Here is a 25,003-nt window from a genome sequence, read left to right on the forward strand (position 1 = left end):
AGGAGGCCCGGCGTCATGACCCGCCCCCTTCAAGGAGGCATCCGCCCCGGCGGGCTTGGCCTTATTCTCCGGGATCGGACACTGGGTACGGGGGATCCCAAGGAGGTGGCGGTGTGCGGCAGGCCCAAGTGGTACTCGACGCATGGCTCCGCAACCGGCAAGGCCCTCGCTAGTCACGGCAGTACCCAGACGGACTGATCCCCTGGCAGATGGAATGGTGGGACGATGATTCATGGCTGGTGCATGTTACCTCTTCTCAAACTAACACAACCTCTGGACTTTTCCAGCCCACATCCTTGCATGTGCTATCACAATATGTCAGGTTTTACATGTAGGCTCTTTCTTTTCTGCCTATGTGGTTTTTCCCTGGCCCTTCAATATCACACCTTAACACTACCTTACCAACACAAACTCTTACAGTGGTAGCGAGTCTAACTCGGAAACTGGCAGATACTCCTTGTATCACTTCCCACTCTTCCCTGCTATCTCTTCCTTCTTAGAAATTAATAGCATGTCGGAGGCCATGTAGATTGAGTCGATGGTCACGCGGGGGGAGCGGCCTGAAATGTAGGGCCTTCTGCTCAGTCTTCGAACTCTTATTTATATCCCTTACTTGGAAAACATTTAATGTAAGGGAGCACGACCGGTAAACCTCGGATCTCTTCCCATCAACTTTTGAGCTGGGTGACTAAAGTTTTCAACAAAATTTTGGAAATTTTGTCTCGGCTTTAAAATTTTCTTCCCCATTTTGTCACCCTTTCTAGTATGGGATTAGCTTCTGTGTCATTGGGCCTTAAGCCCACTTAGGATCACGTCTCCTCCAGAATGTTCGTTAAGAAGAGCTGGTGTTTCCCCTCCCTGCCTTGTGTTAATAGCCTGTGGCGTGTAATCTTTACTTTTTATTATTAAGGCCTTGTAGTATGGGTAATTACGCCCCTGTTTATTCTTTTATAGTTATTAGGGTAACCGTGTCTACGTTTTGGTTCCCTTTGGGAACAGAACCGAAACTAATTGTGGAACTTTGTGGTAGATAAATCCACCCTGGGGCAAAAAGTTTATGAACACTTTGAAGTGGAGTCACCCTAGCGGTTACCTACTGTAACTGAGATTGTGAACAGCAACTGATTGCTTGTTTAAGGCTAACCTCTATTGTATTTTGGGAGTTGAGACTCCTAGAAAATTGTACCTGTCAGGAGCAATTATGCTCTTTCGTATGTGAGTTAACTTCTTCTTCTTAATCTGCTTACCCTCCAGGGTTGGTTTTCCCTCGGACTCAGCGAGGGATCCCACCTCTACCGCCGCAAGGACACTGTCCTGGAGCTTCAGACCTTGGGTCGGGGGATACAACTGCGGAGGATGACCAGTACCTCGCCCAGGCGGCCTCACCTGCTATGCTGAACACGGGCCTTGCAGGGGGATGGGAAGATTGGGAGGGATAGACAAGGAAGAGGGAAGGAAGCGGCCGGGGCCTTAAGTTAGGTACCATCCTGGCATTTACCTGGAGGAGAAATGGGAAACCACGGAAAACCACTTCCAGGATGGCTGAGGTGGGAATCGAACCCACCTCTACTCAGTTGACCTCCCGAGGCTGAGTGGACCCCGTTCCAGTCCTCGTACCACTTTTCAAATTTCGTGGCAGAGCCGGGAATCGAACTCGAGCCTCCGGGGGTGGCAGCTAATCACACTAACCACTACACTACAGAGGCGAACCTTGTAAGTAAACGCCTGAGAATTGTACCAAATTGATTTTTTTACCTGATTAAGAACTTCTAAGTTTTCGAGCTCATTTTTATGCAAATATGTCCAAAATATATTTCAACGATTCTTTGTTATGTCAATAAATCACTCCTGAATTTTAAGAAAGGAAATAAAATTTCCAAATTTTGTTACAGTAAATGTTTGCTCTAAGTGATCCCCTGTCCAGCCATTCAACACAGGCATTCCCACTCCTCTGTGAGCCACGAAATCGCGGTAATAATAATTCCTAGTTTCTCTGTCGCTTCTCACACACCCTACTGAAGTCGCGGATTGTTTGTTGGTACAAATCACATAGAAGTCCAAGACGATATGTATAAATGAAAAACGTAACTGGCAGCGGTGGGATTCGAACCCACGCCTCCGAAGAGACTGGTGCCTTAAACCAGCGCCTTAGACCGCTCGGCCACGCTACCACACACAACTCCAGGTTTGTTATTAACATTACATAAGGCACTCACTGACGTAATAAGATGACGTTAGCAGAACGTGTTTCGCAGGTGCGAGTGCAACATTCAAAGATTTATGATTGGGCTTCGACTCCTTTTTTCTTAGGGTGCTATAGGAACTACCTTTCCCACGTCAATCCAACTGCTGTTTAATATTACTCTGCAATACGGTGCTGGACCGCCTCTGTGGTGTAGTGGTTAGCGTGATTAGCTGCCACCCCCGGAGGCCCGCGTGCGATTCCCGGCTCTGCCACGAAATTTGAAAAGTGGTACGAGGGCTGGAACGGGGTCCACTCAGCCTCGAGAGGTCAACTGACTAGAGGTGGGTTCGATTTCTGAAACTTCGATTTTTCTTCTGTGAATCCGTTTGTTTTCCTTCTCCATTACTCCTTAATATTCAATAGCACCTGACGCAGCAGCAATTTTTAAAAAGACATCTTTGCTGACCGGTTGTACGCTTTCTGCTTGCAAAAAATAATAATAATCATCATCATCATCTGTTTACCCTCCAGGTTCGGTTTTTCCCTCCGACTCAGCGAGGGAACCCACCTCTACCGCCTCAAGGGCAGTGTCCTGGAGCTTCAGACTCGTGGTCGGGGGGATACAACTGGGGAGTATGACCAGTACCTCGCCCAGGCGGCCTCACCTGCTATGGTGAACAGGGGCCTTGTAGGGGGATGGGAAGATTGGAAGGGATAGGCAAGGATGAGGGAAGGAAGCGGCCGTGGCCTTAAGTTAGGTACCATCCCGGCATTCGCCTGGAGTTGAAGTGGGAAACCACGGAAAACCACTTCCAGGAAGGCTGAGGTGGGAATCGAACCCACCTCTACTCAGTTGACCTCCCGAGGCTGAGTGGACCCCGTTCCAGCCCTCGTACCACTTATCAAATTTCGTGGCAGAGCCGGGAATCGAACCCGGGCCTCCGGGGGTGGCAGCTAATCACGCTAACCACTACACCACAGAGGCGGCTTGCAAAAAATAATTTGCAAAGTTTTTGTTTGCTGGGTTGGCAAACAATGAACGACTAATCTTCTTCTATCTTAATCTATTTACTCACCAGGGTCAGTTTTTCCCTCGTACTCACCGAGGGATCCCGCCTCTACCGCCTCAAGGGCAGTGTCCTGGAGTTTCAGGCTCTGGGTCTGGGGGATACAACTGGGAGGGTGACCAGTACCTCGACCAGGTTGCAGAGCTGGAAATCGAACCCGGACCTCCGGGGCTGGCAGCTAATCACGCTAACCACTACACCACAGAGGCGGACTATGAACGACTAATACGGAAGGAAATGTATACCGGGGGGCGTAATGAAAGAAAGCCAGAACGTTTCTCAGTATAATATATAAAATTATATGATTTTTCGGTGTATATAATATAACACGCCCGCTTCTGTGGTGTAGTGGTTAGTGTGATGAGCAGCCACCCCCGGACGCCCCGGTACGAGGGCTGACAAAGGGTCCACTCAGCCTCAGGAGGTCAACTGAGTAGATGGGGGCTCGATTCCCACCTCAGCCATCCTCGAAGTGGTTTTCTCCAGGTAAATGCCGGGATAGTACCTAACTTAAGGCCACGGCCGCTTCCCTCCCTCTTCCTTCTCTATTCCAACCAATCTTCCCATCCCCCCGCAAGGCCCCCCGTTCGGCGTAGCATGTGAAGACCCTTGGCGAGGTACTGGTCATCCTCCCCAGTTTCATCTCTTCGACTCACAGTCTCACACTCCACGGAACTGCGCTTGAGGTGGTGGAGGTGGGATCCCTCGCTGAGTCCGAGAGAAAAACCAACCCTGGAGGGTAAACGAATTAAGAAAGAAAGAAAGAAAGAAAGAGAGAAAGAAAGAAAGAGAGTCTTGTTAGTTTCAAGCTGGGTCCTCCTTCGTTCTGCATTAATATAAAATAGACGAATGAGAATTTGCAAATATATTATGTTGATTTTCAGTGCTCATTGCACTTGAAACGTAAGTCTAACAGTGACCCTTTTTTATAATTCTATCGCAAATTTAGTATGTCCCCAGGAAAAAGTTCCTGGGTACTTAAAGACAAGCAATTCGACTCTCATCAGTTTGTGGCGGCACATATATATGCAAACAAGTGTTCTCCAGAATTAAGCATGTGATTTGTCCAATGAAATCGCCAATCACCGACAAGCATATGGAAAGTTCTTTTCAAATTGCTACTATATCTACCATACTTGAAGCTGGAAGCCTTGTTCGTGAGGTGCGGTGCTAAGTCTTTCAATGACAGGTATTTAAATGTACTCGCCTAGCTACTTAATTAGTAGGGCAATATAATTACATTAACAGTTTTCCGCCCTTATATAATAATAAATGTTATAGTAAGAAGATTTAATTTTCTCAGTTTGGTTTATGGTTACAATTTATAGCATAATTTTATAACAGTTTGTACATATCCAGTATAAAATTAATATAAACAAAATGGTGAAGTGATTAGCGGGATTAGCTAACGCCCCTGGAGGCCCGAAATTTGAAAAGAGATAGGACAGCTGGAACGGGGTCCACTCAGCCTCGGGATTTAAATTGAGGAGAGGGGGGTTCGATTCCCTCTCAGCCACCCTCGAAGTGGTTTTCGGTAGTTTCCCACTTCTCCTCCAGGCAAACACCGTGATGGTACCTAACTTAAGGCCACAGCCGCTTCCTTCCCTCTTACTTATCTATCCTTACAATCTCTCCATCTTCCGACAAGGCCCCTGTTCAGTATAACAGGTAAGGCTGCCTGGGCGAAGTACTGGTCCTCCTTCTCAGTTGTATCCCCGGCCCAAAGTCTGACGCTCCAAACCACTGCCCTTGAGGCGGAAGAAGTGGGATCCTTCGCTGAGTACGAGGGAAAAATCAACCCTGGAGGGTAAACGGACAAAGAAAGAAAGAAAGAAAGAAAGAAAGAAAGAAAGAAAGAAAGAAAGTAAACAAAATAATATTAAATGTAAGAATGCGGACCATAAATCAATCTATGATGACAGTAGTGGTCCCACTGATGTAGAGGGAAGCGTAGGGTGGAAAGACACAGCGCACGAAGCCACGATGATGATGGAAGGAACGCCTCCCAGTCCACGCTGTCTCAATCTGTATCACGTATGTTCCATTTGATGTGAAGGCAAACGACCGACTCTGGGTGGAAATAGTCCCGATCCGATCTTAGTATTACTTTTCAAACGCGCGCTTGCTAAAAAGTTATATCTTCACAGACCGATCACGACGCACATGGTGATACATATACGGTGACCTGTTACAAGTGTGGATGCACATTTATGGGACTCATTACATAATATTTCTATGATAAGTAATTCTTGTCCTCCCTTTCCCTCTCCAATGTGCCTTCGGTTTTTCCTTAAAGCAACCAGAAAAAAACACAACTCCCACACTTCTTCTTCTTCTTAACCTGTTTACCCTCCAGGGTCGGTTTTCCCTCGGACTCTGCGAGGGATCCCACCTCTACTGCCTCAAGGGCAGTGTCCTGGAGTTTCAGACTTTGGGTAGGGGGATACAACTAGGGAGAATGACCAGTACCTCGCCCAGGCGGCCTCACCTGCTATGCTGAACAGGGGCCTTGTGGAGGGATGGGAAGATTGGATGGGATAGGCAAGCAAGAGGGAAGGAAGCGGCCGTGGTCTTAAGTGAGGTACCATCCCGGCATTTGCCTGGAGGAGAAGTGGGAAACCACGGAAAACCACTTCCGGGATGGATGAGGTGGGAATCGAATCCACCTCTACTCAGTTGACCTCCCGAGGCTGAGTGGACCCCGTTCCAGCCCTCATACCACTTTTCAAATTTCGTGGCAGAGCCGGGAATCTAACCCGGACCTCCAGGGGTGGCAGCTAATCACGCTAACCACTACACCACATAGGCGGACACTCCCACACTTACTGTCTTTAAAAATACTATATTGTGTCAGGTGCTATGGCAGAATAGGACCTAATGGGGACTGGAAACAGAAGGAGTTACACAGTGAATGTAAAGCTCTAGATCGAAGTTGAATATTAAAAAAAAAAAAATTCCAGATACTTGATGGTATAAGTCAGTCCTACCTGTTGAGACCATTACAATTTAATTAACGTGCTGGTAATAAGCTATAAGCCAGGGATGGCGAACATATGACACGCGAACACGACTTCAGAGACACGCCGCACAACATACTAACAGGAGTAGAGGAGGTTTGACTTCCTCCACAACCAACCTCGAAGTGTTTTTTCGTGGTTTCCCACTCTCCTCCAGGCAAATGCTGGGATGGTACCTAACTTAAGGCCACGGCCGCTTTCTTCCTTCCCTCTTCCTTGTCTAACCCTTCCAATCTTCTCATCCCCTCACAAGGCCCCTGTTCAGCACAGCAGGTGAGGCCGCCTGGGTGAGGCACTGGTCCTCTTTCCCAGTTTTATCCCCCGACCCAAAGTCACACGCTCCAGGACACTACCCTTGAGGTGGCAGATGTAGGGTCCCTCGCTGAGTCCAAGGGAAAAGCCGACACAAGATCTTAATTGACACGCTAGTCGGAAAAGGTTTGCCATCCCTGTTATATCATCATCATCATCATCATCTGTTTACCCTCCAGGTTCGGTTTTTCCCTCGGACTTCGCGAGGGATCCCACCTCTACCGCCTCAAGGGCAGTGTCCTGGAGCGTCAGACTCTTGGTCGGGGGATACAACTGGGGAGTATGACCAGTACCTCGCCCAGGCGGCCTCACCTGCTATGCTGAACAGGGGCCTTGTGGAGGGATGGGAAGATTGGAAGGGATAGGCAAGGAAGAGGGAAGGAAGCGGCCGTGGCCTTAAGTTAGGTACCATCCCGGCATTCGCCTGGAGGAGAAGTGGGAAACCACGGAAAACCACTTCCAGGATGGCTGAGGTGGGAATCGAACCCACCTCTACTCAGTTGACCTCCCGAGGCTGAGTGGACCCCGTTCCAGCCCTCGTACCACTTTTCAAATTTCGTGGCAGAGCCGGGAATCGAACCCGGACCTCCGGGGGTGGCAGCTAATCACGCTAACCACTACACCACAGAGGCATCCCTGTTATATGCAAACAGAAATTGTTCCTGAAGAATGCTAAGAAGGAGGAATCGAAGATGTCTGTCATGAAACTTTGAAAGTTGTGGATCTCCAGTTGCTCTCATGTTTCACTCGCACCTGGAGAGCACAGATTGACGTCATCGCATTACATTAGCGAGCCAATTATGCAAAGATAATAACTTGAGTGGAGCAATCGTATTCAAGCGGTAGCGTGGCCGAGCGGTCTAAGGCGCTGGTTTAAGGCACCAGTCTCTTCGGAGGCGTGGGTTCGAATCCCACCGCTGCCAATCGAATTTTAATTATGACCCAAGGGTAAAACGTCTTATGTTTAGACTATATGAACGTTTCTTCTTCTTCTCCTTAATCTGTTTTCCCTCCAGGGTTGGTTTTTCCCTCGGACTCAGCGAGGGATCCCACCTCTACCGCCTCTAGGGCAGTGTCCTGGAGCTTCAGACTCTGGATCGGGGGATGAAACTGGGGAGGATGACCAGTACCTCGTCACAAATTTAAGGCGGCCGAGCGTCGAGAAGCGAGGTCCACGCAACTGGAGACCAAACGGAACACTACTGTCCTAGTGGTGGGGAATGACCTGGAGTTGGTGGACTTAAACATGTGCACATTTGTTCAGAATTAAGAAATAAGATGTCAATAACATTTCAAACCCACACTAACTAGATATTTTTTGCTTCAATAGCTATCACGCGGTGCGCACTTTACGTCAAAACTTACGGCCGTGACCCCGACACAAGGTTGCCCCACGCCCCGCATTATAAGGAACAAGCTTATATTTAAGAAAAATGTCTCATTTCTCTTGTAAGTCTTTCACGGGACGCAGATGTTATGCAATATCCGTACAATAAAATTTCAATTTTACCTCAAATTCTATAAGAAAAAGAATTGTGTATTTTTTCTTTATTTACATGCTTTACACATTCGAAGATGCCCGTCTCTATGGTGCAGTGGTTAGTGTGATTAACTGCCACCCCCGAAGGCCCGAGTTCGATTCCCGGCTCTGCCACGAAATTTGAAAAGTGGTACGAGGGCTGGAACGGGGTCCACTCAGCCTCGATAAGTCAACTGAAACATTTCTGGACAGTAATAAAGAATCTTAGGAAGGGAGGGAGGAAGAAAATGAACAGTTTTTGAGTAATTCAGGTGAACTCATAATAGATCCCAGGGAATCACTGGAGAGGTGGAGGGAATATTTTGAACAGCTTCTCAGTGTAAAAGGAAATCATCCTGGTGGTTTTACGAACAGCCAAGCCCATGGGGAGGAGGAAAATGATGTTGGTGAAATTATGCTTGAGGAAGTGGAAAGGATGGTAAATAAACTCCATTGTCATAAGGCAGCAGGAATAGATGAAATTAGACGTGAAATGGTGAAATATAGTGGGAAGGCGGGGATTCATAGAGTAGTAATTATTTTTTGGCTAGGGGCTTTACGTCGCACCGACACAGATAGGTCTTATGGCGACGATGGGATAGGAAAGGCCTAGGAGTTGGAAGGAAGCGGCCGTGGCCTTAATTAAGGTACAGCCCCAGCATTTGCCTGGTGTGAACATGGGAAACCACGGAAAAACATCTTCAGGGCTGCCGATAGTGGGATTCGAACCTACTATCTCCCGGATGCAAGCTCACAGCCGCGCGCCTCTACGCGCACGGCCAACTCGCCCGGTAGTAGTAAAATTAGCGTGGAGTGTTGGTAAGGTACCTTCAGATTGGACAAAAGCAGTAATTGCACCTATCTATAAGCAAGGGAACAGGAAGGATTGCAACAACTATCGAGGTATCTCATTGATTAGTATACCCGGCAAAGTATTCACTGGCATCTTGGAAGGGAGGGTGCGATCAGTCGTTGAGAGGAAGTTGGAGGAAAACCAGGCCACAGAGAGGCTGTCAGGATCATTACAGTATGCGCCAGGTAATTGAAAAATGCTACGAGAGGAATAGGCAGTTGTGCTTGTTTCGTAGATCTAGAGAAAGCATATGGCAGGGTACCGAGGGAAAAGATGTTCACTATACTGGGGGACTATGGAATTAAAGGTAGATTATTAAACTCAACCAAAGGCATTTATGTTGACAATTGGGCTTCAGCGAGAATTGTTGGTAGAATGAGTTCTTGGTTCAGGGTACTAACATGGGTTAGACAAGGCTGTAATCTTTCACCTTCGCTGTTCGTAGTTTACATGGATCATCTGCTGAAAGGTATAAAATGGCAGGGAGGGATTCAGTTAGGTGGAAATGTAGTAAGCCGTTTGGCCTATGCTGACGACTTGGTCTTAATGGCAGACTGTGCCGAAAGCCTGCAGTCTAATATCTTGGAACTTGAAAATAGGTGCAATGAGTATGGTATGAAAATTAGCCTCTTGAAGACTAAATTGATGTCAGTAGGTAAGAAATTCAAAAGAACTGAATATCTGATTGGTGATACAAAGCTAGAACAGGTCGATAATTTCAAGTATTTAGATTGTGTGTTCTCCCAGGATGGTAACATAGTAAGTGAGATTGAATCTAGGTGTAGTAAAGCTAATGCAGTGAGCTCGCAGTTGCGATCAGCAGTATTCTGTAAGAAAGAAGCCAGCTTCCAGACGAAACTATCCTTACATCAGTCTGTTTACAGACCAACTTTGCTTTACAGGAGCGAAAGCTGGGTGGACTCAGGATATCTTATTCATAAGTTAGAAGTAACAGACAAGAAAGTAGCAAGAATGATTGCTGGTACAAACAGGTGGGGACAATGGCAGGAGGGTACTCGGAATGAGGAGTTAAAGGCTAATTCAGGAATGAACTCGATGGATGAAGCTGTACGCATAAACCGGCTTCGGTGGTGAGGTCATGTGAGGCGATGGAGGAGGATAGGTTACCTAGGAGAATAATGGTCTCTGCTATGGAGGGTAAGAGAAGTAGAGGGAGACCAAGACGACGATGGTTAGACTCGGTTTCTAACTATTTAAAGATAAGAGGTATAGAACTAAATGAGGCCACAACACTAGTTGCAAATCGAGGATTGTGGCGACGTTTAGTAAATTCACAGAGGCTTGTAGACTGAACGCAAAAAAGGCATAACAGTCTATAATGATAATGTATGTATGTATGTATTTTACTTATACGTTTTCGGTTAGTATCATTTCTTGATTTTTAAGCTTTGATTTTGTACCGGGCGGTACACCTCCACGCCGCTAATTTAAAATTTGCGCCAGTTGAAACTCCTCTGCTGGAGGAAGTCTGAACTTTATCTACGCTATTAATTCTCTACTTTCTCAGAAGATGTCACCACGTGGAAAATTTTGAGTTTTTGAACTGTGTCATTTTTTATGTGTTTTTGTTTCGCTTGAAGTAAGAAGTGTGAACTTTCTCTTCTAGAGGACACTACTGAAGATCAACAATAGTGCACCCTAGTGCGAAGTCAAAGAACTATTTTGTTGGAGAAATTTTTATTTCAAATGTTTGTTCTTTGCTAAATTTTTTCAGTCATTGGTTAAGTTGGCAATATTAACCCCTTCTTTCCCCTTGTTTTTAATCTAGCCTATCCCGAATTTCTTAAATTAATTTTCCACCAATTATGTGTTTCTTCTTAGTATTGTGTAGGGGGTTTATTGATGAACCAATAAAATCCTCGTGGGAGGGTGTTCTCATTCCCCTAACGCCTAGAACCTTCCGCGAGAGTATTTAAACTGCTGATTTTAGGGTTTCCGGGCCACTTCTGTTCCATCTTTCAGTGTATAAAGTACATAGCAGGAGGCGGGAAGCGCCTCTTTCCTCGGCAGCGGTCAACAACAAGGTAATGGCCAATTAATAACTTTTTTCTTGGCTAGCTCAGCAGTTTAACTCTCGGGGCGGGTTCTAAGCGTTCCACCATGTAACCTTTTCCTAAATGTAACTACTCTTTCATATATTCTCTTTTAAAGCTACATACTGGGATAGAGAGTGCTAACCCTCTCGAGCTCCCACTCATATTGTTTTGAGGTGAACTTATTTTTCTCAACCTATTCTTCGTTAACGTAAAACAAATTGTTCTCTTCTTAAGTCACCTCTTTAGTATGGGATTAGCCCTTGTATTAACGGCCTAGTGCCAAGTAGGTCTTAATCAAAGTGTATTAGGAGTGCAAGTTCGCCTCCTCTCAAATTGTTACCTTAGAGGTCATTTAATTAACCTTCTTTTCATTTTATAGACCTCAGTAGATTGGGTATTCTACCCCTGTGTTTAGGTCCGTTGAGGACAACTTGAAGGTGGAGTTTGGTGTGGCCTGGGAGAGGCTTAAATTTGAGAGCGAGTGGCTCTTTTGAAAATTGAGTGTTGTACGCCTCGTGGAGGCTTTTCTGTGTAATTTGGAGCAAGGGCTCCTAGGCATGAATGGGGTTTTCTGCCCCTCTGTTGAAACTTGTGTTTGGGGTAAAACTGGGCTGATTGCCCTAGCATTGTGGAGTTAGGGCGCGAAGCCCAAATCTTGTAAATATTGTAACTACCCTTTGGACTTGCTACTTTGTACCTGCCATGCTTGTTATTTCTTTGTTTTAAAAAAGAAAATATAACCTTGTTAAATTTTAAATTAATTTTACTTTAGTAGCTTGAGACCTGTTCACCACCCCGCACCTTCTTTCACGCATAACTACCACAAAAACTCGGTAACAGATTTATTTAATTTGTATGTGTATGGGGTAGTTACTTTAAATTCTTTCAAGTAATTGGGAACTGTAAATATTAAAGTTTCCGGTGTATTGGAACATTTAAAAATGATTTATAAACTATACCGGGAGGTACACCTCAACGCCGCGCCTTCAAAACTAGTGCCTAAATGAACTCCTCTATTGGTCGAACAATGAAACTGATAACACAACAAGTTGGAACTTTAATCAGAAGATGTCTCCACTGAAATATTAAGTAATGTTGTTATTGTGCAGTTTCCTAAACTGACTGAATTTCTCCTTGTTTTGTTTTGATATACATCAAGAAGTTTGGACATTTTTCTACAGATGACACTACTAAAAACTATCATCATGCACTCTGGTTCAAGCTGGAAGAAATAATTCAATTTAATTTAATTTAAATTTAAAGTAGTTTTGTATTTCTAAGTTGTTGTAACTGATCTACGTTCATTTACTTTTGAGTTGGCAATACTTTCGTTTTCTTTCCGCCAGTTCTGAATCTCGCCAATGAAAAATTTTTGTAATTAATTTTCAACCTATCACCGGCTTCTTGTTCGATTTTGAGTGTTACTTTTGAACTTAACCAGTAAAATTAAGAGGGTGTGCCCTGATTAGTTTTGAATGATCTCGAACCTTCCTTGAGGGTGTATAAACTGCGGCTTTTCATGTTTCCTGGCCAATCGATCGTCTCCTTTCTGAGTGTGTGTGTGTTTAAGCAGGAGGCGGGCGGCTCTTTCGTCGGCGGCAGAGCATATATAAGGTAATGGCCACATAAATTACATCCTTCTTGTTGTAGCTACCTCTGCAGCTTAATCCGAGGGGGAAGGTCCTAATCTTTAACTATGTAACCTACTTTTCTAAACCTTCTTTTGATTAATGTAAAACTTCACAAAGCTTTAACTGTAAATCGGGGATAGAGAATGAGCCACCCTCTCGAGCTGCCCTTCATCTTGGTTTGAGGTGACTACGTTTTATAACTGTTTTCTCCCTTTCCGTAATGCATTTATTCAATCTTTATTCGTGTCACCTCAGTAGCTTGGGATTAGCCCCTGTATCTCTGGGCCAAGGGCCCCGTTAGCATTTTATTATTTATTATCTAGGAGTGCAAGTGTACGCCTTCATTCATTTTGTGTTTGGGCCAGATATCTAACCTGTTCTTTTTCCATGAAGGCCCAGTAGGTTGGGTTATGAATACCCCTGTAAAAGTAATGTCAATTGTAAGTTGTGCCTTGAGAGGCCTGTGATTGTAAGTTGATGTTGTCTTGAGTAGGCTTTGAAAACTGAGAGCCTGTTAGCTCTTTTTCAAAGTTTTGTAACTGTAAAGTGTGCCTCTGGGAGGCTAGATATTGCGATTTAGGGGGCAAGTATTCTTGAATTAGAGGATTTCTGCCCCTAACTAAAGTATACCACTTCCATTCGTAAAACCGTAAAACTAGGGACTTGAAGCCCAGAATCTGTAAAAATCACTAATCTTGGACTTCCCTAGACTTCTTTCAAGATTGCTTTTGTACCTGATATATTGTTGTGTTCACTAAGTGAAAATTGTTAAGTTGTTTTCTGAAAGAAATATATAACCTTCTATTCAAGTTATAAATTAATTTTGATATTGTAGATAGACCCATTCACCACAGCACCTTCTTTAACCTCTTTCTGCTCCACGGGTACCCCCGTAACAAGTGGTAGCAGAGCGTGGTTGAATGGGTCTAAAGTAAGCCCTTTTGTCGGCTAGAATCGCAGCCAATCTAAACTCTAAGAGTTTTATCTCGGTCGCTGGATTTTTTTCTAAATATGTAAATTTTCTATCATCATGTCTGGCCCTCGCGAAGTCCTCCATCCCAGGCACTTTCGCAAGGAGGAATTAATTTATGAATTACTCATTAGAAATGTTCAATCTGGAGGCACGGTTGCGGCAGATATCACCAAAATTAAAGTCATTAGAATTACCAATTTGTATCCCAACTCTGGGGGAGAAGGAAATTGATGAGGCTCTTTCCACTATCACCGACAACGCCACCGAGCTAGCATCTGTAGTTAGTTTTTTTTAAGTAAGTGATCCATCTCCTAATCAACTAAAAGGAGTGCAGGCTAGACTGTTCCATTTTTATCACAGGGTTAGGGACCTATTGTCTCTCAAACTAAAAGAAGATCATGTTAAGGAGGCTACTAACCCTGTTGAACACTTTTCTGAAATGTCAAATAAAGTTAGTCAATTGTTGACTGGGGCAGCTGCTCCCAAATTCGACCAAGCCCCCTTAATCAACTTGCCTGCTGAGGATGATTCTTCCAAGATGGTAGAAAGTAGAAAATATGTGGCAACGCAACAAATATCAGCCCCATTAGAAAATGAGCCTGATCATCATACACAAATTCCACCTTTCTTTTTAAATCATGCGGTGTTAGAGAGTTCTCAACCTTCTAGGCCGTTACCTGTTATGTCACCTGGGTTTAGTAGTTTGCCTCATCCATTGGCTATGTTACTTAAGGGAACTACAAAGTTTTCCGTAAATTCCACTTATGACGTCTTATCATTTCTAAGATTCTTAGTTGAATTTCAGGACCACGCACTAGTGTTTTCCCTCTCTCAATCTCAAATTCTTGAAATTATTTACCCTTACTCTATAGGTGTACTTTCGGACAAAATAGTCCAAGCAATAGCTGAACACACCGAGCTCGATAGCTGCAGTCGCTTAAGTGCGGCCAGTATCCAGTATTCGGGAGATAGTGGGTTCGAACCCCCTGTCGGCAGCCCTCAAGATGGTTTTCCGTGGTTTCCCATTTTCACACCAGGCATTTCCCTGAAGAACAAATTGTGCAGACGTTTGTTGAAGGGATTTCCTCGCCCTACAGGTCGTATTTGTGTTTCGCGTCGCGCCCGCAAAGCTTTTCAGAATTAGAGACTATGGCGGTCTCAGCCGAAGAAGTTAGGTATGCCGACACTTTAAAAGTTGCGAAGGATCCCCCTCCGTCTTCTAGTAATTTTCAGCCTCAACCTCGCCGAACTTTCACCACCCGCAAATGCTATGCTTATGGGTCTACGGAACATCTCCGTAACAAGTGCCCTTTGATCAAATCGTGTGGGACAAAGAATGGAGCAGGGTCGTTACAAGGATGTCTCAAATGCGGCTCTTTTCCTCATCTAGCCAAAAATTGCCCTAATGCCAATAGAACCCCCTCCTACTCAACTTCTGCTGCAACCTCCGCGAACGCCAATAATAGTAAGTGACTAGTATCAACGGCTGAGTCGGCAGGTCCATATTCCCAAGGCTCAGCCCCTGTTAAACCCAACGAAAGCTTGGGTAAGTGTAAAAGCTCTTCTAATCTATCATTTGAAGGTCCTAAAGAATGCCTCAGGATTGCGGTGGACACCCCCACACATGTACCTTTTCTTAAAATTTAATTGAATAGTGAACTCGTTACTGCTCTATTCGACACTGGGAGTGTTTGTTCTATTATTTCAGCTGAATGGTATTCCAAATTAAAGTCTGTCTGTAAGTTTCCTGATTATTGTTCGTCTTCCGTCCAATGCGTTTCGGCTAATTCCTCTCCATTGGAAATTTCAGGTTTCATCTTGGCGAAAATCCGAATTTCTAAATTCATTTGGTAAATAAAATTGTTTGTGGCTAAGCACTTGTCGTGCCCCGTAATATTGGGAGCGGATTACATATATTTTACTGGTCTGATGCCCGACATTCAGAGCAAGTCGTGCACCTTCAAATTTGCTAATAATTGTAAGATTCCTCTTTTAAAATGTAATTCTGCACCATGATCTTCTGTTTCTCCCACCCAGGATGAGATGCTGTTAGACCTTAGACATCTATCTGAGGAGCAGGCTGAAAGTATTCGTAAGATGTGTCAGTCGTTTTCGGATGTATTTTCCGATACTCTTGGTGTTACTGACCTTATTGAATACAAGATTGAGGTTACGGACTCGATCCCAGTCAGATTTCTCCCTTATAGGCTGTCTCCACCTAAAATGAAGGCTCTTAAAGAGATCATCGACCAGATGTTAAAGGATGGTATTATTCGACCCTCCAAGTCGGCTTATTCATCGCCCATGTTTCTGGTGCCGAACCCCAAGGGGGCTTCAGGTCTGTAATTGACTATAGAGCTTTAAATCGGAAGGTGGTGTTACAATCTGTGCCCCTTCCTGACCTTCACTCTTGTTTTTCATGGTTTCGGAAAGCCAAGTTCTTTACCACCCTTGATCTCAATCAGGCGTACAATCAGATCCCTCTATCTGAAGAATCGAAATATGTAACAGCTTTTGCCACGGATTGGAACTTGTATGAGTACAACAGCGTGCCTTTCGTGCTCGCAACGGGGGCAGCTGTTCGCACTAGACTACTTGATAGGGTCTTTTCCGACATCCAGTTTGAATACTTGTATCACTATCTTGATGATGTCATCGCATTTTCTGAGACATTTGAGGAACATCTAGATCATCTAAAGGAAGTACTCAATCGCCTTCGTAAGGCCGGGTTAACTGTGAAGTTATCTAAGGTAGCTTTTGCTAAACCTTCCATGTCATTCCTAGGGTATATTGTGTCGCCCTATGGGGTTTCTGTTGATCATTCTAGAACACAGGCCATCCGTGATTTCAAAGCCCCTAAGGATATCAAAGGTTTTGCCAGGTTCATCGGCATAGTGCATTTCTTCAGAAAATTTATTCCTAACTTCGCTAACAGAGCGGCGCCCTTGAACTTACTCCGTAGGAAAGGCGTCAAATTTGAATGGGGGCCTTCCCAACAAGCCGCATTTCAAGACATGAAATTAGCTCTCTGTAACGAACCTGTCCTTGCTATGCCTGATTTTTTGAAGAAATTCATCGTTCAGACCGACGCCTCGTCATTGGCGGTGGCTGCTGTACTTCTTCAGGAAACTGAAATCGGAAGGCGACCCAACGCCTGTGCGTCTAGGACTTATTCGGCCCTGGAGGCCAAATATTCCATCTATGAACTCGAGGGTTTGGCTGTTTTATTTGCACCAGAGAAGTTCCGACTCTACCTGGAACATGTCAAGTTCGACCTAGAAACTGATAACCAAGCCTTAAGTTGGGTATTAGCTAGGCCGCGTCTCACTGGGCGTATAGCCCGCTGGGCCATCAGGATTTCTGCATTCCAGTTTGATGTACGACATATCAGAGGATCTGAAAATGTAGTTGCGGATGGACTAAGCCGCATGTTTGCTCATGAAGTGGAGACCGCTGAACAGGAAGATAGTTCTTCTCTTCCCACGCCCATACCTTCGGGCACTAATGCCATTCTAACTGATGCCCCCATGTTATTTAGGGATATTGAAAAATACCAACTTGAAGATCCAGTGCTGGCTCCTGTTATGGAAACCCTTTCTTCTGGGGAACACGTCGTCCCTTATGTATTGAGGAACGGGGTTTTGTGTTGCCCGTCGAGGCATGGCCAAAAGATGAAAGTACTGATTCCAGCCCTGCTTGTACCTGTGATTTTCAAGTACTATCATGAGACCCCCTTAGAGGGGCATTTAGGTATCTTCAAAACTCGGAAAATATCCTAGAGATGTTAATTTGGAAAGGTATGGACGGAGAAATTCGAGAATTGGTAAAAGCTTGTAAATATTGTTGGCTTAGTAAACTCACCTTGTCCACTAAGCTAGGTCTATTATCATCTCACGAAGCGTCGCGCCCGATGGAACGCCTCTATATTACACTTAGTCAGACCCTTCCCCCAATCAAAGGGGAACGCCAATAAATTCGTTCTAGTGTGTGTAGATGTTTTCACGAGATTTTCCTGGTTATTTCCGACTAAGCTGGCAACCACTCAGTCCACCATTTCTTGTTTAAATACCATATTTGCTTCTTTCGGTTCCTGTCAATATATAGTGTCTGATAATGATAAAGCCTTTACATCCAACCTCTTCCGTAAATTTTGTTTTGATCTGTCTATATCACATGTAACTACTTCGGCGTATTAGCCTCAACCATTTCTGGCTGAGCGGGTCAATCGTAATCTTAGATCGGCTCTCGTCGCATTTCAACATGAAGATCATTCCAGGTGGGATACGTCCCTGCATTGGTTGGCCTTTGCTTTAAATTCGGTGGCTCATGAATCCCATAAGTTTACTCCAGCTTCTCTTATGTTTAAATTTGTTCCTAACACTCCGCTCTCTAACCTTTGGTCACTTAATGATATGTTACCAGAGACAATAAATCCCGATAATATTAGAGATCGATGGAAGATGGCTAAGCACATACTGAAGGTTTCTCATGAAAAGATTAGGGCAAGATATGATCGTGGACGGAGCCCACCAATTTAAAAGTCGGAGATCAATACGTGGTTAGAAACTTTGTTCCCCCGGGCAAGCTTGCCCCCAGGTTTCATGGGCCGTGCATTATATTAGATTTGTTGACGCCAGTTACATTATTGGTATGCAATCCTGTCACAGAGAGGATATTTAGTGCACCTCTCCCAGGTGAAACCGGTGTAATTCCATTGTTAACTTTAGCCATCAACATTTAGCAGGAGTTTGAAGGTTATATTTTTTTTATTTGAGGCCTTCTGCCCTATTGTTTTATTTAATTATGAATATGACCTGTTATGTACGATCTTCCTCTCTGGTTTTCCAGCTGTCAATCCCTGGTGGCCATTACCAAGCCTCCGTCTCCTGCATCCACGCACTATTGGCACACAAGCACCTTACACGCCACCCGCCCTTCTGTATCAAGAATAAAGATCGTACTCTCAAATCTCCAACAACACCTCCCTGTCGCCCAGATCTTACTGTTTCAGAACCCCCTCAGCCATCAGCCGCCGTGCAACAATATCCGGCGAGATAAACTATAACGGGGTAAGGGACCACTCCACTCCAGTGAAGACTCCTAGTGAACGGCGCGCCGGAGTCCATCTTCCCGGCAAAGGCTGAAGTGCGGTAACCCTACCGCCAGCATACCTGGGGACTGTACATATGCATCTAATCTGCGGAGACCATCACCACAACTGCCCCTCTCATAGTAGCGGGAGGGGTGTATCTGAGGGTACTTAGGGGGTCCGGGCGACCTCACCTGGGTATCGGCAGCGGCGGCAGGAATTGCCGTCAAACCTATCAACATGTATTTAACCTTCAAAGACCACAAGGACACCCTAAAGCTGGATTTAAGAGTTTTTCCTACATATCTACTTTCAAATAAACTCAGAATTTTTTTCTTCAACTGATAAGGTTTCTCAGATTCTTCTTGTCATTCCAAGGAAGGACGTTTGGTGGGGAGAACTATACTGGGAGGTACACCTCAACGCCGCGCCTTTAAAACTAGCGCCTAAATGAACTCCTCTATTGGTCAAACCGTGAAACTGATAACACAACAAGTTGGAACATTAATCAGAAAATGCCTCCACTGATATATTAAGTAATTTTGTTATTGTGCAGTTTCCTAAACTGACTGAATTTCTCCTTGTTTTGTTTTGATATACATCAAGAAGTGTGGACAGTTTTCTACAGTTGACACTACTAAAAACTATGAGCATGCACTCAGGTTCAAGGTGGAAGAACTTGTAATTTAAAGAAGTTTTGTATTTCTAGGTTGTTGTAACTGATCTACGTTCATTTATTTTTGGGTTGGCAATACTTCGTTTTTTCCGACAGTTTTGAATCTGACCAATGGAAAATTTGTGTAATTAATTTTCAACCTATCACCGGCTTCTTGTTCGATTTTGAGTGTTACTTTTGAACTTAAGAAATAAAATTAAGAGGGTGTGTCCTGATTAGCCTTTGAATGATCTCGAACCATCCCTGAGGGTATATAAACTGCGGCTTTTCATGTTTTCTGGCCAATCGATCGTCTCTTTCTGAGTTTGTGTGTTTAAGCAGGAGGCGGGCGGCTCTTTCGTCGGCGGCAGAGCATATATAAGATAATGGCCACATAAACTACATCCCTGTTGTAGCTACCTCTGCAGCTTAATCCGAGGGGAAAGGTCCCTTTAACAATGTAACCTACTTGTCTAAACCTTCTTTTGTTTAATGTAAAACTTCATAAAGCTTTAACTGTAAATCGGGGATAGAGAATGAGCCACCCTCTCGAGCTCCTCTTCATCTTGGTTTGAGGTGACTACGTTTTGTAACTGTTTTCTCCCTTTCCGTAATGTATTAATTCAATCTTTATTCGTGTCACCTCAGTAGCTTGGGATTAGCCCCTGTATCTCTGGGCCAAGAGCCGCGTTAGGATTTTATTCTTTATTATCTATGAATGCAAGTGTACGCCTCCATTCATTTTGTGTTCGGGCCAGATATCTAACCTGTTCTTTTTCCATAAAGGCCCAGTAGGTTGGGTTATGAATACCCCTGTAAAAGTGATGTCAATTGTAAGTTGTGCCTTGAGAGGCCTGTGATTGTAAGTTGATGTTGTCTTGAGTAGGCTTTGAAAACTGAGAGCCTGTTAGCTCTTTTTCAAAGTTTTGTAACTGTAAAGTGTGCCTCTGGGAGGCTAGATATTGCGATTTAGGGGGCAAGTATTCTTGAATTAGGGGATTTCTGCCCCTAACTAAAGTATACCACTTCCATTCGTAAAACTGTAAAACTAGGGACTTGAAGCCCAGAATCTGTAAAAAAATCACTAATCTTGGACTTCCCTAGTCTTGTTTCAAGATTGTTTTTGTACCTGATATATTGTTGTGTTCACTAAGTGAAAATTGTTAAGTTGTTGTTTTCTGAAAGAAAAATATAACCTTCTTTTCAAGTTTTAAATTAATGTTGATATTGTAAATAGACCCATTCACCCCAGCATCTTCTTTAACCTCTTTCTGCTCCACGGGTACCCCCGTAACATAAACAATTCTGGCTTTTAAAGTAGGTCTGCAATATTTACGAAAATATTATGCAATATCTTAGTGGTTTTCGTGTGAAAATATTGTATTAGAACGTAAATGTATTTGTCATAAGGAAGATAATTGGGGCACTTGGCTCACTGATTTGTAGTAAGTTACAGCACCTGGCAGACTAGAGTCCGCTGACGTCACACGCTCCTGGCCGGCTGCGCGTGATACCTACCGTCCCTCTTCTAGCTATCACGATCTGTACCACTTCAACCACAAACCAGCCCTCCTGCCTTTCTTAAATTTCTGGCAGTACCGGGAATCTAACCCGGTCCCCCGAGGACGGCAGCTAATTAAACTAACCTTACGCCACGGGAGCGGAAATAATAATAATAATAATAATAATAATAATAATAATAATAATAATAATAATAATAATAATAATAATAATATGCAGATGGCCTCACGCCATTTAGGCTGCTAGCACATCAGTTTCGAGGTACCGTTGTACTCTATAATTAGTATCATTGGATAAACACCAAACGTGTCACCAGAGATTATTTACATGCCGACATTTTACGACATGGCGTGTAAAATGGACATTTTCTCCCGCTTCAAAAATACGACTACCTCTTGAACCTGCGATCTTTGCATTCGGAGGATGACACTCTACGAGTGATCTACAGGTAAGGTAAGGGTGTATTCTGCCCGGAGGCAAGTCCGAACCTCCGCAGAGGTGTGCCTCAGCCGGAGTTTGCGTATGACAGAGTGGCTAGTTCCTTTCAGCTCCTCTACTCCTTTAACCCCCCACCAACAGCGCGTGGCAACCCATCCAAATCTTGACAACGCTCAATGTTGCTTAACTTCGGAGATCTCACGGGATCCGGTGTTTCAACACGGCTACGGCCGTTGGCTAGTGATCTACAGAGAGATATAATCTTGAGCAAAATGGTACTTGAATTGAGATACTGATCTGTGGATTATATTTGGAATAGCGAAATTAACTCGGTAATTTATTTACAGTAAAGCTTTTAAGTCACAGTTTGTAGTGATTTCACGCCACCATTTCATCAATACACGATACTGCTTGAAATTAGCGATTATCCCGCTAAAGTGCTCGCAGTGATGATGCCAGCCTCTTTTCCTTTTACAATTTGCTTTACATTGCACCGACACAGATAGGTGTCATAGCGCCGATGGGATAGGAAAGAACTAGGAGTGGGAAGGAAGCGGCCGTGGCCTTAATGAATATACAGCGGCAACACATACCTGGCGTGAAAATGAGGAAACCTGGGAAAACAACTTTCAGGGCAGTCGAATGTGAAGTTCGAACCCACTATCTCCGGCATGCAAGCTGTCAGATATGTAACCCAAACCACGCAGCCACTCGATCGGTGATACCAACCTCTACACGGTACCTAACCTTGTGCCATGGTACTTACGAGGGAACACATACATGTGTTACACTCAGACTCGGTTGAAATTTGGTAGGAATATTCGTGGGAGGCAGTAGAATGCTAAGGTGAAAACTCCATGTGTCCAGCGCAAGTTTAAACGCCAAAATTGAACAAATAAATAGCCGTAAAATTAGAAGTGTCGCGGGAGTATCGCGGTGTGGCGGAGAGTAAAAAAAAAAGAAGCAACAAACGGACTAAAAACCGCATAATACAAGACTTCTGAACCTGATCCTAAACTTAAAAGTCGTATTTGGTTGCTATTCAAGCCTGCCTTGACGGTGATGGGAAAGACGTTAATTTTGTGTGTACTGTACGATCTGCGGTGAACTTTATGTACACACTAGCAGTTACCCGCGGCTTCTCGCGTGGATTTCCTCGGTACTGTACTAAGACATTATCTGAAAACCCCCGAAGTATAAAACCTCACTGACAAATTGAGTTTCATTTACCCCAGAAACTCTTTGTAAACCAAGTTTGTGGTATTGCCTTTTGGGGCTGAGATGACCATGCGACATAGAACTGTAAACGTGAGAACGTCCTTTCTCAAGTAATAAAAAAGGTTTCTCTATTTTTAAAGGAGATTAGAAATGCATATCTCCACATCTGTAACATCTTCAGGTTTTTAAATATAAGTATCGTATCGTATCGTAATCGGTTTACCCTCCAGGGTCGGTTTTTCCCTAGGACTCAGCAAGTGTCCCACCTCTACCGCCTCAAGGGCAGTGGTCCTGGAGCTTCAGACTCTGGGTCGGGGGATACAACTGGGGAGGATGACCAGTGAGATATAAGTATCTGCATAAAAAGAATTCAACTCCTTTATCAGCCCTTCCTCCACCCGCGCCTACGTAGATTTTCCGAAAACAAAAAAGAGAGACATGTAAAGTTTATGACATACCGTTTAGATATACCGGTACTTATTTTAAAAATTCACCTGCTTTTTCAATTAACAAAATATTAAGTGTTTATTAATAAAAGAGCTGACAAATACCAATTATCACGACTATAACATCTTCAGTTCTTGCGATATTTGTATCCTCATGAAAAGAATTCAACACCTATTTCAACCTCGCCTCCTCCGAAGTTAATTTTACCACCGAAATTGAGTGGTTTTATTTATTTTTAAAGGTGATTTCAAATATCCATTTTAACGTCTGCAACATCTTTAGATTTTTTTAGATATAAGTAACCTCATACAAATAATTCAACTAATATTTCAGTCCTTTCATCCCCCCTTAAGTAGGTTTTCCAAAACCAAAAGAATACGTCTTTCTTTTTAAAGGAGACTCTAAACACCAATTTTTATGCCTGTAACAACTTCAGTTTTTGAGATATCAGTACCCTAATAAAATTAATTCAACCCCCTTTTCAGTCCATTTTAATCCCCCCCCCCACGTTAAGTGGTCTTTCAAGAAACAAAATAATACCTGTTTTTTATTTTTTATTTTCATATCTGTAACATGTTAAGTGTTTGAGATATACTGTAGATATGCTCATCTTAAAAATTCACGCCAACCCACATTTCAGTCCTTTTTACCCCCCCCCCCCCCCAGTGTCTTTTCCGAAAACAAAATAATACATGTCTCTTTATTTTTAAAAGAGATTATAAATACCACTTCACGTCTGTAACATGTTTAGTTTTTTAGATATATTGTAGATATGCTCAGGGATTATGTGTACAAATTTTGGTCGAGAGCTATGCCCAAACGTACACGCATAATATCGCTGCTGTAAAATCATGGAGCTGGCGTTGCCTTGGTTACGGCAGTTCATTTCCTTATCCGATTCCGAGAGCAGAGGTAGTGTGGTGCCAATATCTCCATAGCCGTCGGTTTTAGGGCCCGTAGGGCTTACCGAGATTTGTTCTTTTGGTCAAGGGGCTTAAAATGAGCTTAGTCTCGTCCTTGCACGACAAATTCGATATTTCACCTATATTAGCCTATTATTTTTATATCTCCCCGCCCCCTCGAATTGTTTTGAAAATAAAATACAGCCCGCGTCCCTCAGGGATAATGCATATTTACTTCAGTAAACGGATTTTTAGAATCGGTCCAGTAGTTTCTGAGATTACCCACCAGATATACATAAACTAACAAAATTCGCGCTCTCTCTTCATTATATCAGTATAGATTAAAGGAGTCGGACTGATTTTGTCTTTTTATGATTAGATAAAAACTTACGATGAACGAGATGTGCTTGAATGACTAGCATTCTAATGTTTCCGTGTCATCAGACTCCACGACTATGCCACAACCTGCCAAAGTAATGATGTTTTCCTCGTGAACTGGCGTTCATGATGCTCCTATTCCAACAGATGAGCTGGAAAGATATTTAAAGCAAAATTGTGGAATGGAAGAAGATAGATATAACGTCCTATTGGAGAACAAATGGACAAAACTATCCAAAATGTCACCAGATCGCTAAGAAAGTAATATGTATGCATGCATTAAGTTCAGCTTCAGAGAGAAATTTCAGTTCAGCGGGCTTCATTCTCAACGCACGGCGGTCTCTTGTATAACCAGAAAATGCTGATGCTCTTATTTTCATTCACAGTAATTCCATTCCACCACATTAACAATGGCCAATAAACTACGCACACTAAGTAAAAGCTATGTTCAGGTTTGTTTTCGTTGTTGGCATATTGCACGTCATTTCTGTTTGTATTTTATTTTGAAGTAAACGCGAATAAAGTCCTTTGAATATGCTTCGTGTTACTTAGATTCATTTTCAGTTAACTTGATGTCAATTGCAAACGAATACTAGTTTATAATACAGTTTCTGTTTGTTTTCAATTATTATTATTATTATTATTATTATTATTATTATTACAGTGCAGGAGAAATCTCTACCGTTTAATTTCAAAATGCGATTAGCCTACTTTAAGATATGTTATTAGCGTACGGGAATT

General features: G+C 43.6%; 2 non-coding genes across 2 annotated transcripts; one reads left to right on the top strand and one right to left on the bottom strand.

The window, feature by feature from the left end:
• Nucleotides 1-2,089: 2,089 nt before the first annotated feature.
• TRNAL-AAG (transfer RNA leucine (anticodon AAG)) lies at nucleotides 2,090-2,171 on the bottom strand. The gene has a single exon. It is a non-coding gene; the product is annotated as a tRNA-Leu (tRNA).
• A 5,251-nt stretch (nucleotides 2,172-7,422) lies between these two features.
• Nucleotides 7,423-7,504, top strand: TRNAL-AAG (transfer RNA leucine (anticodon AAG)). The gene has a single exon. It is a non-coding gene; the product is annotated as a tRNA-Leu (tRNA).
• Nucleotides 7,505-25,003: the final 17,499 nt, after the last annotated feature.

This window comes from Anabrus simplex, chromosome 7 (assembly GCF_040414725.1).
Source record: "Anabrus simplex isolate iqAnaSimp1 chromosome 7, ASM4041472v1, whole genome shotgun sequence".
In the NCBI taxonomy this organism is placed as follows: domain Eukaryota; kingdom Metazoa; phylum Arthropoda; class Insecta; order Orthoptera; family Tettigoniidae; genus Anabrus; species Anabrus simplex.